At 34.5% G+C, this 17,051-nt stretch overlaps 1 protein-coding gene across 2 annotated transcripts in view; it reads right to left on the bottom strand.

Moving 5' to 3' along the window:
* The window catches only part of TFEC (transcription factor EC), a 128,239-nt gene that overhangs the window by 66,540 nt on the left and 44,648 nt on the right, over positions 1–17,051 (bottom strand). Inside the window, exon 1 of one of the 2 annotated variants that reach the window (XM_003789803.2) lies at positions 2,009–2,139. The exons of the other annotated variant lie outside the window; for it this stretch is intronic. The gene's annotated coding sequence lies outside the window, so the exon portion shown is untranslated. Of the gene's footprint in view, positions 1–2,008; positions 2,140–17,051 lie in introns of those variants that run through there. 2 annotated transcript variants of the gene reach the window in all.

The following is a 17,051-nucleotide window of genomic DNA, read 5'->3' as shown; positions in this document are numbered from 1 at the left end:
GCTATAGGCGCCGAGCCAAGAATTATTTTTGTATATTACTTTCTGGCTGTGTATTGTTTTGTCTCCTAGAAGACTACTGTTAACCTCTCTCTTCATTATTATGTTTTTACAGATGCTTATCATTCCTACCCCTCACAGATTCTTTTCCCTAATCTTAGTAAACACCTCAGTAAAATTTGAAAAAGTTTTATTTCTCACTATGCATTTGTTTTGTTTGTTTTATTGAGAAATAGTTCAAAATAACCATATGCTATTTTTAAACATCACCTTTCTGGATCTGCTATCACTCCATACCTTAATCCAGTATTTTTAAGTATTGAGTCTATTTCCATGAAGTATCTGGGATGCTTAATTAATTTCAAATAGTTTTATTTGTATAATGTCTTATAAAAGATTAAGAAATTGCATTTCTGCTTGTATATGTATATCATTTTATCAATATCCATAATTATTTCATTTGAATATTTCATTAATTTATTTAACATCCATTGTGTAAGACTATTTGTTTCTTTCAGTTTCTCCTTTTGTTATTTCTCTTTTCTGGCTATTCAAACTACTGTTTTCAGAAAATTATTTTCCACTTATAGTGTATTAATTACTACTATTTTGAACATTTCAATTATGCTAGACATCCATGCCATATTTAAATGTCTCATAGTTACTTTGGCTATCTAGAACTTACAATAACTCTGTGCCACAGACATGAAAAATAAGCTGATTTTTGAGAAACATCTCTAACCTTCTTTCATTGGACATCAGCTCCAAGTTTCAGTTCTACAAAAGGCATTACATTGCACTATTCTATTGCTTTGGAATGAAACTGAAAACTGAAGAAATAATAATAATAATCAAAACTAAAGAAACAGACATGAGAATTATATGTATTCCATTTGTTCTATAGTTAATTTCTTTTTATCCTCAAAGTTGACATCACAAACTTAGGCTTATTTAAGGTAGCTTCGACCAAAAAAGTAAAAGATTTAATACCAATTAAAAGGCTACTTGAAAATGTATAGCCAAGCTCAGATTCATTTAACATAGAGGTGAAGCAGAATAATCTTGATAATGAACTCCACACTCTGTTTCACTTTGCTCTGTTGACACAGTCTCTAAACAAGGAAGTATCATGAAGTTTATTTTAAAGTCTCTTAAAGTTCAATGAAGTATCTAGTAAATAAGTTACGACTAAGCTATTCAAAATGAATTAAAAATTACCTCAGACCTGTTTTTTCTCATAATACCTATTCCACTGAGATATTCTGAGACATTTTTGAAACTATGGCATTATAAGTCATATAAATAAATATGAAATCATATATATTACAATTCATAAAGACACATATATAGCACAAATGTGTGTCTGTGTATTACACATATAGATACATAGATCATCTTCCCGTTCCTACTACAACTCTTCCAATTATCATAATTAAAAACTGTTACTTTATAGAAGTTATTGCTTTGGGATACTTAACATCTCCTACACAGACTTGTTTAGATCCACACCTGCCCAAATGAGTATAATTGTGTAGCCCTGAAAAAGCCCAGGAACATCTGCTAATATATTGCCTAGTGTTCTTTCTGCTATGAACATAGTTATATTTTCTTACCTTAAGAAGCCAATAAAATAGATACTGCTAAAATGTAAACAGAAATTAACACTCATAAAATAGCATATAGGAGGCAATGAAATGTTAAATCATGTTCCAGTTTAGTAAAGATCTGAGAATATTAAGCTGGAAGAAGAAATTGCTTTGGCTATACCACGAACTAAAACAGTGATTTCTACATCTTGATTTAAATAAGACATCAATAGATCATTTCAGATACATTTTACCCAAATTATAACAAATCAAAGCTTGACTATTCTAATATCCTAATACCTAGTTATACATAATGAAATCATAATTATAAACAAGCCACCTATACCAAAGTAAAACAAGTACTGATTAGACTTGTCTTCCTATTTTAAAGTACAGTTTATTAACCTGCCAGTTTAGTTACCTACCAGCAATGATTGGATTTTATCAGTGTTATCACCTCTATAAACAGCACCAAATTATAATCCCTCTTCTCATAACAAAGCACCATGCCATGAGAGACAAACAGAGTGAATGATCCGATCCTGAGTAATGAATAGTTTGGGCTGGTTGGAATCCACTGAGTTGAGGAAAGAGAAAAGAGAAGTGGCTCATTAGGGCATTTCCTGAACCCGAGTTGGAATTTCAGTTAAGGAAGAAGAAATGACACAGCAGTTTCAGTAAAGGCCACTTCCTTTCTTTATCTGAAAAATGCCACTAATTTGAGACATGACACTCCAACAAACTACTCCACAGCAGTGTGGCCGCAGTAAAAGCTTTTGTTGGTCCCATTATTGCCCCATAATTAACATTTCTTCCCACAATACACACAGCAGTATTTGGTTGTTATCAGAATGGACTAAGATCCCAGGTTTATTGCAACATGTTATGCTTCACCATTAACATTTCTTCAACAAACTGACCTACGCCGTTTTTCAGGTTTTGAGAGCTGCATTTTTGTTTGGAGTATTAATAGATTTTTGAATTCTTGCTTAAGTTCATCGAGCTTCTCATATTTCATATAACCACATTTTTCTCAGGTATGATTTTCTCTTATACTGATTCCAGGATAAGTTTCACTTGTTCAAGAATGTTTTATCTTCCAGGTAGGTGGAAAACACATAATTCAACCTTGGAGATTTCTAATTATTATTATTTATGTCCCACTTTGGTCTGTAATTTTATGGGACAGGAAAACTGGTTACTCACTGCCTTTAAAAAGAAATGACTTGAGAGGTCTTCTCACATGTGTTAGTTATCTGCAGAAACGTAACATCAGAAGTAAGATTTTCTTCCTATTTGTGATTTGTGCTGTGACACTCTGTATTCATTTATAGTCATTACAACATTTGTTTATTTTACCTATATATTTTTGAAATATACAAAGAAAGGCATTCATGGAAGCTACTGAAGTTTCATGTGAAGTTTACATTCTAATTTCTCTTGCCTTTGTGTTTTAAAATTATGCGATTAAATTGACATTTGTGTTTGTCAAGGACTAGAGATTATGCCAAAAATATCAGCACTTTATTATAGTATCTTGTGTTAAGAACTTCAAAACCATTAAATTTAAAAAAATTTCCTTCATTAACAATACCAAATAGCTGAGTTACCTTATTTTTTGTTACATTATCATAAATCTAAATGTCCTAAGATGATTGAGGGTAGCAAATACTTTATTGTAAAATTGAAAAACATATCCAGAATCTACCTGTCTTACCCAGCTTCCAGTACTACAGTACTATTATCCAGGTTAAAGGTAATCTGTACAGCCCCTATGGCCCTGGTCTTGATCTCCACAGGAAGGAACCAGGCTTGTTGCAGATTAGAAGTACGAGCTTGCAGGAGGCAGGCTAACCTTGATTGCAGGGTAGCCCGGAGCAACCTCCACAGTAGCCTTTTATTGAGACAGTACAAGACAGGTGAGGGGAGTATTAGACGATGACTACGTGCCTAAGGATCGCCATGGGTTTGGGCTCTTTCTCTACAACAAGCCCCTTCGGAGGAATTGCCCAAGAGTCCGCCCCACAGCTGCAAGTCATGTTGCTCAGAGGTTGTCTGGCTCTTGGTGTCCTCTACAGTAATCCTCTCTCACCCAGGTTGCTGCAAAGACCTTCTAATTGCTTTCTCTCTCCTACTATGAGAGAGAGAGAGAGATTTATTTCAAAAAGCAACTGAAGTTCTTTTTAACTCCAAAGCTGGTCATGTAGCTTTCTTGTTCTAAATTCATAGCATCCCCCACACCCAGAATAAAAACCAGTCATTCCAATTCCTTAAAAAGGTTTCAAAGGTTCTGGGACTACACATTTCTAAGTCCTTGTGAAATATCCACTTGCCACGAAGTCATTCTAACCAGCCTAACACTGCACCTTTCTCTCATCCTCTCCTTCTACCCCCACTGGCACTCTGTGTTCTCCCTACCTTATTTCCGTAGACCCCATTACCTATTAGATTTACTGTTTAATTATTATTTTCACTGGACAGAAGGCTTCTCAAAGACTAGGATCCCTGTTTGCTTTTAAACATATTCTAAGTGCTCAGAGCAGCATGGTAAATAGGTGTCATTCCATGTAAGTTTGATGAATAAATGGCTGAGGGCATGACCCATGGTAGCTTCTTAACTCATCTGGCTGATCTATCTCCTGCCAAGTCATTTCCTGCCCCCACCTTGCTATAACTGTATCTTTCTAAACCATACATTTAATCATTTTATTTTGTTTATTTATAAGCATGAGAACATTCCTCCTGCTTAAACTTTGATTCCAAATTCTCTAGAACAGCTTGTAAAAGTCTTCACAACTAAATCTCAGTCTAGATTTCAGGCTTCATCATAATACCTCCTAACTCCTCATGCTTAGAATGTCCTGCTACAGGAATCCCCTCTTTTCCAAGTCTAGATCATATTTGACTTCCTGTCTTATAATTTTCCTTATAAGATATAGAATTATCTTAGTTAATAGCTCTAGAGTGTATGTATGAAATGAAGACACTTTACACATCTTTCTTTCTTTCTTCTTTTTTTCTGTCTCACTTTGTTACCTTTGGTAGAGTGCCACATGGCGTCATAGCTCACAGCAACCTCAAACTCTTGGGCTTAAGTGATTCTCTTGCCTCAGCCTCCCAAGTAGCTGGGACTACAGACACCTGCCACAACACCTGCCTACTGTACACGTATTTCTATTGTAAGCATTAATGTTAACACAGTTTAATCCCCCTTCCAAATATTCTAAATTCAATGTAATATCCACCAAAAGTCTAGCTGCATCCTGCGGGGTACCTTTATTAATATTTACTAAGAATGATAAATGAAAAAACAGAGTCAAATATTTTGAAAATAAAAAAAAGAGACGAATGGCTTGAGCAATGAGGTATTAAACACACCATATGACTATAACAATTAAAACAGCTTATTACTGGTATATAGTAAACAGAAAGCTCAACCCTCTTGCACTTTAGTATATCTGGAAGGTTACATTTTACATTCATAATAAATAGATATATTTATTTCCCAATAAATACTTTCAGAGCAAATACCTAAAAATCTGTTGAGAGAGACAGAACGAAGATGAAAAAGAAAGAGAGACCTATACCTCTACTGTAACAAAAATTTGATTTAAAGTATCTTAAATATTTAAATACAAACATTGCTCAGAAAAATATGTTAGTGACTATCTCGTAACGCATAAAGTGGAGGAAAATTCACCAAAGTAAAATTTTAGCTACACAGATATTAAACCTTTCTAAGAAAAGAATTATTTTTGAATTTGAAAACACCTAAAATTGGGCAAATATTTTTTCATAGCTTTAGAACATACAATATACTGATGCTCGTTGTGTTGTACTATGGATATTTTTCTTATTTGTCTTCTTAATGTGAAATGTGTTTACTGCTACATTGGATCACAACACTTTCTCCTTTGTATTAGTAGTTCTGCCTTAGTTTCATCACACTGAAAACTGTGTAAAATACATGCCTCAGATGTATCCAGGCAGAGAGAACAGGGGCCGGGGTATTTATACTTCCTAATACCTATCCATTATTGGATTTAGACTGCCTCCAGGGGAAAATTTCTTCCCAGGCACACCCCGCCCACGTTACACAGGGAAAAATAATTTGCATTATGCTAAAAATAGCCCTTCAACAAAACTTAAAGTGCTCACCTTTGGAAGAAAAGCCATAATTCACCTAAAGAGTACGAGAGACAGGAATGTGGACCGAACACCACCGGCATCTGCTCCACTTACTTAGAATTTGTCCTGTCATACAGTACGTCGTATATATTAAATTCTCATCCTTAAGATTTTTACATTAACCTTCCCTTAAAAATTGTTACCACATTTATTTACTCATTGATTTTAAATGTCTGTCAGGTATCTGGCATTAGGTAAACAAAGACAAAGAGCTCTAGTCTTTATTCTCAAGATCAAAGTCTAATAGATTTTTATAGATAAATTATGCCCATGGTTGAAATTAATTCATGAAAAATTATTTTAATGCAATAATTTATGATATAGGAGACAGAAACTAATGTTGGAATAAATAATTAGTTTTCTCACATCTGACTTTTGAAAAGGCACAGAATATTGAAATGAGAAATGCCATAAAAGTAGAGATCGTCTCATCTCCAAAATCAAACACACTTTTGGCCACTAAGGTAACAATTGATAACAGGTAATGTTTAAGTTCAAAATACCAACAAATCATGCAGGAAAATAATTGCTGCTTGCCAAATGGAAGCTAATGTACCTTTGGAAATGGACTCAGTCGATCTATAAGTGTGTAAAAAGCAGATGAGAGCTCATGTTAGCCCTTCAAGAAAAGGAAAAATAATACATTCCTTGTTACTTTAGATGGCTTTCATAGAAGTCACAAAAATAAAACGATATTGGTAAGAATCCTTTTAACAGCAGTTAATTGTGTACATGGGATGTTGAGAGTTCATAATAATGCCTTTTTTTTTCTTACCAACAAGTAGCCTAGGTAAAGACAATCATTAATTTTTGAAAAACTTCCAATCTGTTACAATGAAGAAACCTAACTTCCCTCTTACATAGCTAACTCAAAGGGAAAGATACATCTCTAGAGAAATTTAGAAAAAATTCCAAGTCAATATTATCATAGAAAACAAGCAAATAAAATCAGGTATGTGTATACAGAACTGAAATTTTTTATGTTACTCATGAATAGAAATTATACTTTAAGGGAAATATCATAATTAAGTCCCTTGGCAAAAATCTGGCATTGATTATTCAAAAGCCTGATTTCATTACCAGTTTTGAACACGGTAGAAGAAATTAGAAAGTTAAAGTTTTCGGGTTTTATATGATAATACCAGATTTGGCTGGATAATACTTTTCAGACAAACATTAAATGTCAAAAGTTGACCTTGGCTTGCCAATATCACTTAAGAACTATACAGCACCAAACACACAGGAGTTCATCCCTCTGAAAAAGCAAAATTGAATCTTACCTAGAGTTTTACTATTTCACTAGCATACTAGTAAGTATAGTATTTATAAACTTTTAAAATACCTTTAAAAACCACACAAAAGCTTCACACTGCCAAAGTTATTATGTTCTTAACAAGAAGTGTGCCAGGCAAAAGTGCTGTGGGACACTTCTAAAGTGTGTGTATCATTATACAATTGCAATAATAGTACTTTTTCACATTTAAAATCCTTTTCCTCTACCTCAATGAACTTCAGAAACATCAACTCATCAATCTCTTACCACTGTCAGCAGAAGTACATGCATTCATTGTTGCTCAGTGAGAAATGGGTAAAATCAATCAAAAGAATCAAATAAATTTCCCAAGTTTCTGTCCCCAACAATTCAGTTTTGATGAACAAGTAGTCTCTAGGAACCTTTAAGGCATTAATGTAAATTAATTTTTCTATGATACTAAGGACTTCAACATCTCTCTAGAGCTTATATTTAATCTTGGTGTTACACTAGAGTATTAAACAAAGAACCAAACTGTCTAAAAATTTTGAAGAAGGTAAAACTTGTCTTTAACATGCAATTTCTCTGTCCTTTTCCCTTTTGCTGGAAAGGTGCCACAATCCCTTATCATTTCCCCATTTTCGCCACTATCTAAAACTATTTTTAGAAAACACTCTAATTCATTACCTATCTTATTCACTGTGGTATAAATGACTGATAAGACTTAAAATATTCTCCCTCTCAAAGGCATTTATAATTGGAAGGTAATGGATTCTAAAGGTAAAAGCAGGAAGATATGTTTAAAATTTGGAAAAGAAGATTATGTATGAAATTCCAGAAATCAGTACTATTTCATAGAGGCTGCTATTTAATATGACTATACTATATTCAAACTAGACAACTCAGTATCCATAAAATCGATGAAAGTGAAGCTTCTTCCTTTGAAATGTGAGGCTACTCCAAATGAGAAGGCATATGCCATGATTGACATTGCAGCTCCCTGGAGATTAGAAAAATGACATGTTTTCTCCAGTCCGCCAAAATTGTACAGTTGCTCTCCGTCAGACAGGGTAGAGTGAGATATGCTGGCCTAACAAACAACTCTAACAAGACACACAGTGTTAAAAAACAAAATGTTACTTCACACTCTGCATGTCCAACATGGATCGGTGGGGCAGCTCTGTTCCTCCTTGCTACTTAAGGACACTGGAGGATGGAGGCTCCATCCCCAAATATACCTTCAGCACCAGAAAACAGAAAACAGGATATGGTAAACCATGACCAGGTTCTTCAAGTTTCTGCAGAAAGTGGTATTCCTCACTTCTGAACATCATTTATTGGCCAAAGCAGTCAACGGCTATGCCTATTTCAGAGGACATTAACCTGCCTGCAATCTCACCATGTGCTAAGAGAGAACTAGAGGATTTATTAGGACCATTGTGCTAATTATTTTTAATTTATCAACTTTCGCCAAGGAATCACTCTTGAGTAAAAATTAGCTCTTATGTAACATCATATAAGAAACAAATACACTTCTTCAAATAATAGGCTATGAGCTTTATTCTTAACCATTTAACTGTAAATACAAAGAAAAAGAAAGAAAACGAAAGGACCAGAATAGTGTTATGAGAAGAGGAGGGAATGTAGATAGACAGATAATTGATGATGGTAATAATTTGGATAATCATTATTTGAGGATACAAAAACTCTTTATATGAGTGCGTGTTTATCAGCATTATGATTCTTGTTCATAAGACCTATTTCTAAACACCTTCTGGAATCTATCTACAAGAAACAATGTCATCTTTCAAAGGAGCATAAAAATGTGAGGAGGACATTTCACAAATGCAAATTTTGCTATACACAAATGTAAAGTTTTCCCCAGGAAGCTATGATAATTATAACAATACAATTATTAATATTTTCAAGGAAAGAAACCTAAAGATGGTAAAGAGATCAGAGAGAGAGAAAGAAGAAATGGGTAGAAATATTTTTTCATGTTTTCCATTTTGAGCTTTTTAATTCCCTTAGAGGTTGGAAAAAAATGCCCTTGCATAGCAAAGGATCATCAATGCACAATGCATATTTGGTTGAATATTTTTTTCTTCAAAAAAAAATCCAGTGTACTCAATACTACTGTGAAACCAATTTACAATCACTCACACTTGCGTATGAAAAATGAAACACAACTATAGCCTAGGATGAAGGAGGGAAGGGGAGGAAAAGGAGAAGGGAGAGGGGTGGGTCCATAGAGGGAGAGTTAGGTGGACCACACCTATGGAGTATATTGCAAGTGTAAGTTGAATCTATCAGGTGTAGAACACAAATGTCTTAATCCTATAATTGGGTAAATGAGGTGAAAGTTATGTTGATTAGTAGGATGTAAGCACTCCAATTTGTACAAATAATCAACCCATTGAATCCCATAGTGGCATAAATGTATTTATGATCTATGTACAAATGACTCAATAAAAATAATTTGTTCAATTTTTATCTATACTAAAATGACACTCTGACTATGTAAAATCAGAAAAAGGATGGCTGAAGCAGGGTTCCCTTATTCCTCAAGTAAGATAGAATGTGAGTTGTAATAATCTGAAAAATATCTAGTGGTGACTCGAACAAAGAAAGTAGAACAAGGCAAAGTATAAAATGTTTTCTTTGGGATAATTCATACTCTTGGGACAAGAACTGTCAATAGGATTTTAAAACCTTTTGGTCATCAGGTGCTTCAAAGGAAAATAACAGATTCATGGGACTTACAGTTTGTCAAGAAATCCCAAGAAAATGATTACATTAGTAAGAATGATTTTTTTTTATAATTGTTAGTAGTTTATAAAAAAAATTGTTAGTAGTTTAGAAATTGATCAATGTGATTTATTCTCATTTTCTAATTTTAAAAATTGAACACACATGCATATGTGTAAATATGCTAATTTTCCTATTAGCAAACTTTTTATCTCACAAAAGACATTCTTTGAGCTCTGCAAAAAAGGAGCCAAAAAAAAAAAAAAATCCAAATTAGCATTTGAGATATCCTTTCTCTTGATATTTTATAGGGACATAAAATAAAAATTATAACAACTATTTTTGATATTATTTTGCTTTACAATTTCATTTTAAGTGCTCTGTTTTTATTTGTTTTTCTTTCCCCAGATTAATGTAACCTATTATACTGCCTACATGGCAGTGTTGGAATGGTCAGCTTTCAGTACTTGGGTCTGTGACTTTGAACCTGGAACGTCCAATGCACGTACACGGCACCTAGCCCCTACCATCATGATTTTTGAAAACTGCCCTTCACTTTTCAAATGATTCTCCTAGTTTCACCTCTGCCATTTGATTTCGCCCGGTAGGGTTTCACCACAATTTTCCATACTCCAGGCATGGCCCCAGGATTTGTGAATATTATGAGTTTAATGCCAAATGGTAAAGGATTAACATTAGAGAATTCACTTTTATTTTGACAGAGTTCAAATAGCAAAATAAATTAGACTTACTGTCATGGCTTAGGAAATTTAAAATGGAATATGTTCTTCTTAGGTGGAGGTTTCTATCCAGGGAATATTAATACTTAATTTCCCAGGATACTTAGTTCATGTATCTCAAGTATCTGTCTCCTGTCGTGACACTGAGATGAAAAGAATGTGTTAAAATTTCTAACTGAAATATTTCCCAAAATGTAAATAAGGTGTTAGTCTACATTAGCATGGAAACATACTAATTACATCCAATGAAATCTATGTGAGTTGACTTATCTTTTAATATAATATTTACACGTATCAGATTTCCCATATGATGCTTCCTTTTCATTTTATTAATAACAACTAATGAGGAAAAAGAAGTAAAGCATAAAAAGAAAAAAAGAAAGGAAAATAAACCCAAGAAAAATGCTAGAGAAAGAAAGCTAACTATTATAAAATATAAATGCAACTCTATTCAAATATCGGCTCAAGAGTCAAGCAATATGGTGCATGTGTATTATGTTCCAGAAGGTATCCCTTGCATATACTAAGGGATGCAGTGATTTAAAATGCAAAACAAAACAAAACCCAGGTGATACATTTCAGAAATGATAAAGTTAGAAGACCGGAAAAGTCAACCTCTAAAAAACTTCTGTTTGAAACAAGATAAAACAATAGCTGGTTATTAGCTGTTTCTGTGGTAGCATATGTCCAATACGGATTGGTGGGGAAGCTCTATTACAGTGATGAGGGGTACAGAAGTGTTACTCATTCTTTGCTCCTATGTATAGATCTTGCTAAGCATGTAGAAAACTGTACTTCATTGCCTGGTCTCAACTCAAAGCAGGCAGTTTGAAAAACCCAGCGCATTAACTGGTTTTGTAGTCCTTGTTATGTTTTCTCTCTTTCCCCCCAGATCACAGTTCTGAAACAAAGAGGACACACAAACAACATGGCTGTTTGTGATTCTCATCCCTCCAGGACAGGGCTGCACAATCAGCCAGTTCCCCATGTGACAAGCAAGAGACGCATCATTCACTTAACGTGCAGACCTACAGCTGTTCACCTTCCACTGGCATCTGATACTAAGCTACAGATCAGGTATTCTAGAAACACAACAGGTGTGACAGGGGAAAAAAGCATCAGTGAAAGTGGTGCCTAGTAGCCTTAATTTTACAGAAGAAAAAAGCCTGTGAATGTAACAAACACAGTCAGGTTTTAGGAGTCTGTGTGATCAATTCACAGAGTATAGGGGACAAAGTGAAAATGACACGCAATTCCACAGGTACCACTGAGAGTTGGTAGAATGACATTCCTTTCTAGAATACAGCCATGGAAGAACATTCTTGGTTTAAAAAAAATAAACAATGCAGCATAAACATTAGAAGGATTGCACTGCTTTTGAAAAGAAAACAACCACATGGGTTATGTGGGTTCGGAGAAATACACAGTGTAGGTGACTTTGACCAGACATTGACAAAAACAGAAGTCATGTAGACAGGCAGCACCACACATTTTTAATATGTTCAGAGTTGATGCACTACCGTCATTTAATTCTCAATATTAGTGTTTAGTTGAAAGCATAACTTCATATCTAGAGTGACCAAATTTGAGTTTATGATTGATCTGTTACTAGTTTATTCCTATAGGAATACTAAAGTTAATGTTGTAAACAATAACTAATCCACAATGGTATTTTATTAAACATAGTTGTGGCAAAATTCTTTAGAAGCTCGAATTAAACATTTTTTTACAAATCATGCACACTTGAATTGCACATCACACAGGACTCCTTCAGGAGGCAGGCAGGGATGATGGGGAAAGAAAGCAGAGTAAGTCAATATCTAGGTCAATATGACTCTTCTCTCTTTCAATTCCATTAATAAATCTCATTAATTCAATGGAGAAATTGTGGAATAAACCTCAAAATTTTAAAGTTGAATGATATACTTGGACTTCTTTTAAAGCTAATGGTGCATATTTTCCAGAAATCTAAAATAAACTTTCCCTACATTGCAAGAGAAGGCTGTAATGTGTGAGAGAATTGATTACAAATATATATACTTTTGTGGCTGAAACTTGGATCTTTTTACTCGTTAACTCAAACTGCCTTGACTTCTCATGTTTATGCAAAACAGATTTTTTTTTTTTTTTTGGAGTAGAAAAGAGAGGTACTGTAACATCAGAGGAAATCATCAAAGAACTAGTGGCAACATCTTAAGGCTTTTATCAAAGTAGTGAGGGAATGCATTAAAGCAACAATATCTGAAGCTTACATGTGATGGGACTACTAAATTTAATAGTGTATCTTATGAACATATGTGGATATAATGATTTTTCTGTAAGAATACTCCATTCTTAAGGACTTTTTTTTCTAAGTAAGAGAGCATTATTCTCTTAAGACAATTCAGAAAAAAAAAATCTCCCAATATTTCATTAATAATAAATGCCTCACACTCTACAAACAGAGCAGCAATGTTTTTGAAAAACTATATGCACTATGAATGAAGGTCATACAGATGGGAATAAGATTATAAATGGAAGAAAGTTCTTAAAAATATCACTCGTCAAATTCTTGCAAAAAAAATACTGAGCTAAAGCACGAATTGTTAAAACTGGAGCTAGTACATAAGGATTTAAGTAAAAATAAGAGGTTCTCATCTTGCAAATCCCACGAAGCAAGCCATGACCAAACTTGAAATAACTGTTTACATTTATTAAAATATGTTAAACAAAAACCATTTATTGTTCTCAAAGAAAGCATATTAAAAATAATACAGCTTTATGTGTGAATAATAGGAAGGAACAGAAAAGAAACAAACTTGAAAATGTGTACCTAAGCATTTAACAGAGTGGGACTATTTGAGATAATCCTACTAAAAACTGTCATGGAAGGTTAAAGGCTAATATATTCTGAGAAGCAGTCCAACATCAACTTCTTATGCATATTCAATCTACTTGAAGTCATAAAATGAACCAAATACAATAGAATGTCTGTATGTTGACCATCTGAGAGCCTGTAACAAAGTGGTCCCCATACGGAGGTAATCAACATAAAGAATTTCCATTGGAAACATGTGGTGCATGTCTGGTCTATGAAAGTTAGGTCAACTTAAGGAAGTGGGCAATGCTGGGGGGTGGTCGACTAGGGATGCTCTACCGTACAATTGAGTTATTTGATTAATGAAGTAGAATGCATGGGTGAGAACAGGGACGTCATGTGGGAAGCCTTTTCTGAGTACTATGCGGGGCTTTCTTGTGAATGTGAGCTACAAACCCACTAAGATTCAATTTCTGGGGCCGCTCAGCTGCCATGCCATGCCTAGTTATTTTCTCGAAAAAAAAAAAAAGTTATTCATGATCTCAAAAATCATATCACCTAAATTTATGACAGAATTAAAACCTAAATCTTTCAAATTTTTACTCAGAACTTGTGAACTTGGCTCTGTGAATATTAAATGTAAAAGTGACTTAGCCCAAAGAAGACACATGTGGGCTTCATTAAATATCTTAAAGTTCTCATATGTACATTCTTTATCATGGCCAGAGAAAGGCTAAAAAGTGTTACTCCTTTTCTATTTGCTATTGTAAGGTATTTGTATAAAATGTATTTGATAGAGTGGACGTTTGTTTTTAATAATAATAATACACTTGATATTCAAAATAAGGGACACATTACATACTCCAAACATAAAATTTTAATTATCTGGACTAGTCTTTCTCTTCACAGTGTTACAGACACAAGAATAGATGTACCTCACCTACATGTATTTAGTTACATTACTTATCAGAAAGCTTATTTTCTTTTCGCTATAATTTCAGAAAAATGTTCTTAATATCTTTAATTTTGATGCCTCCTAAGGTTTTTGAGCATGAGTTACCTGACAAGCATATTTAAGAATGTAATGGTTAAGGTGATGAAGTGAATCACTGGTTCCTAGGCCACAGCCAGACGTGGAGCATCATTCTCTCTTGTGGCTGCCTACACCTGCTGACGTCAGGCATAGGACGGTGCCTGGTCCCAGTCTCTGAGACACAGTCTATAGTTCCACTTGTAACCTGTCTATGTGAGATGCAAAACCCTCAACTGGGACAGGCCAACAGCATAACAAGATTTCTTTTTTCCAAATTTATTTCTGCTGAGTAGTACTGAATGCTTCATTAGAAGGAAGGCCAACATAGATTTTAGCAGTAACATAAGGAATTGTGTGGAAGGAACCTGAAGAAACTATCATCCTCTATTTAGTGTATCCCAGTGTTGTTGCAGGGGGGCCTGAAAAACTGACACCTTCTAATAGTATGAAATTGGTCCAAGCCTTCATCCAGCACAGAAATCACAAAAAAAAAGAAGAGTTGGGCTTATAGTAATTTATGTGAAACTTATCTCTCACTTGTTTATACCATAAGTTCTAGGGAGGCAAGAATTGTGTCAGTTTATTCACCACTATATGCCCCCCCACACACACAAAATTTGGTCCACAAAACACAATTAGCATGCATCTTTTTTGTTACAGAATTATTTACCAAAAAGGGGGCAAAATCATGCTATATTTATACTTTTTCAATTAAGAAAAACTATTCTCATATCCATTGACCATACCACTTGCAGGAAAGAACAAAGTCCTTTAAATTTATTCCTTGAAAACTTCTTGTGGAGGAGGCAATTTTATTATGATAAAAATTAAAATGGTGAACACTTACAAAGCACTTGCTACAGGGGGCGCCAAAACATGTAGATGCATTTCTAGAAAGGAAAAAATTGTGCTAAAATTGTAATACTCAAGTCACATTTGACTTCTGCAATTACAAGAGGTGCTCACATGTGACATGTGTTCACCTTTTGTTATTAGTATATACTGAGTGTTACAATTTGAATACAGTTTTGTTCTTTTTGTCTTTCTTTTTGATACCCTCTGACTATGTCAGTCACTGCACTAAACACTGCTTAGATATGAAATAACTGAAGCACCTTATGAGGTGGCATTATTATAATCTCCATATCACTCAAGAGAAAACTGTGGCTGTGGCCCAGAGTTCCAGTCAGTGAGCAAAGTTTTATTGTGGACAAAACTGAAGGTCAGAAAGCATGGCTTAAGTTGAACTCTCAGCACTATGCTACACCACTTCTCATGGTGAGGGTCTCTGGGTACCTCTCAAACAAACCTCACATAAACAGTTCAACAAGATTCATTCTTCTACAAATCTAGGAAAAGATAGTACATTTTGTTTCATGTTAACATGTATCTGATGACATTGAAACCCATTGTATTTTATATTTAGGTGCATATATATATTTACCTACATTAGCATAGCCTAGATCCATTTCATGGAAGAGAAGGAAAGAACAGTACCAGTAATAATAAAAATAGCTGAGATATTAGTCAAATATTTATATTAGACACTGTGATGAGCATTTTTCATGCATTATTGATTTAATTCTCCCCAAAATTTTGTATAGGTTCTATTTTTGTCATTATCTACTTTTCTAGACAATAAAATTAAAGATTAGGTGAATTGACTATTTTTGTGTGTAACAGGATACTTAGGGCTTCATGAGAAAGATGAGCAGTGTGAAAGGAAGTCAGGACACAAGTGTTTTGTCCTGAGGAACTGTAAGGATGAAGATTCTGCTTCCTGGTATGGGCAACCTGTTGGAGAATTGAGGAGCATGGTTTTGGACATGTTAAATGTGAGGTGCCTTTCAGAGAATCCAAATTACAGGGATATTACTGGCAGTAAGGAGACGATACACAGATGAGGGGACTGGTACAGATAAGGGCACTGAGAGCAAGTTCAGAGTGGAAGCATACCAGTGTGGACAGACTTTTTCAGCTGTGAAAGCTGTCAAAGTTCTCTTCTGATTGCCTATATTTCCTCAGTAGGTAGGATATTTGAGAAGGGAGAGGTGTTCAAGATTGATGGAAAAGGAAAAAATAAATAGGACATGCTCAAGTTAAAAAGCTTCTTCACAGCTAAGGAGATCACAACTAAAGCAAACACCCAGACTTCAGAATGGGAGAAGATATTTACATGCTATAAATCTGACAAAGGCCTGATAACTGGAATCTATAAAGAACTCAAGTTAATCAACAAGAAAAGCAAACAATCCCATTTATAAGAGAGCAAGAGACTTGAACAGAAACGTCTCTGAAGATGCCAAATGAATGGCCAGCCAACACATGAAAAAAATACTCATAGTCCCTAAATTATCAGAGAAATGCAAATCAAAACCACTCTGACATATCACCTAACTTCAATGAGATTAACCCACATGAGAAAATCCCAAAGCTACAGATGCTAGCATGGATGTGGAGAGAAGGAAACAGTTTTGCACTGCTGGCAGGATTGCAAACTCTGTGAAAAGAAGTATGGAGGATCCTCAAAGAACTAAAAGTCAACTGTCCACTTGATCCTGCAATCCCATTACTAGGCTTCTACCCAGAAGAAGAAAATGATTTTACCATCAAGGCATTTGCACTAGAATGTTTTTGCCATTCAACTCACAGTTATCAAGATGTGAAATCAAGTCAGGAGCCCATCAATCCATGAACAAATTAACAAATT

Source organism: Otolemur garnettii, unplaced genomic scaffold, assembly GCF_000181295.1.
Source record: "Otolemur garnettii isolate 467f Iridium unplaced genomic scaffold, OtoGar3 scaffold00037, whole genome shotgun sequence".
In the NCBI taxonomy this organism is placed as follows: domain Eukaryota; kingdom Metazoa; phylum Chordata; class Mammalia; order Primates; family Galagidae; genus Otolemur; species Otolemur garnettii.
Note: the sequence above shows the minus strand (reverse complement) of the source record. Positions and strands in the feature narration are given on the sequence as shown.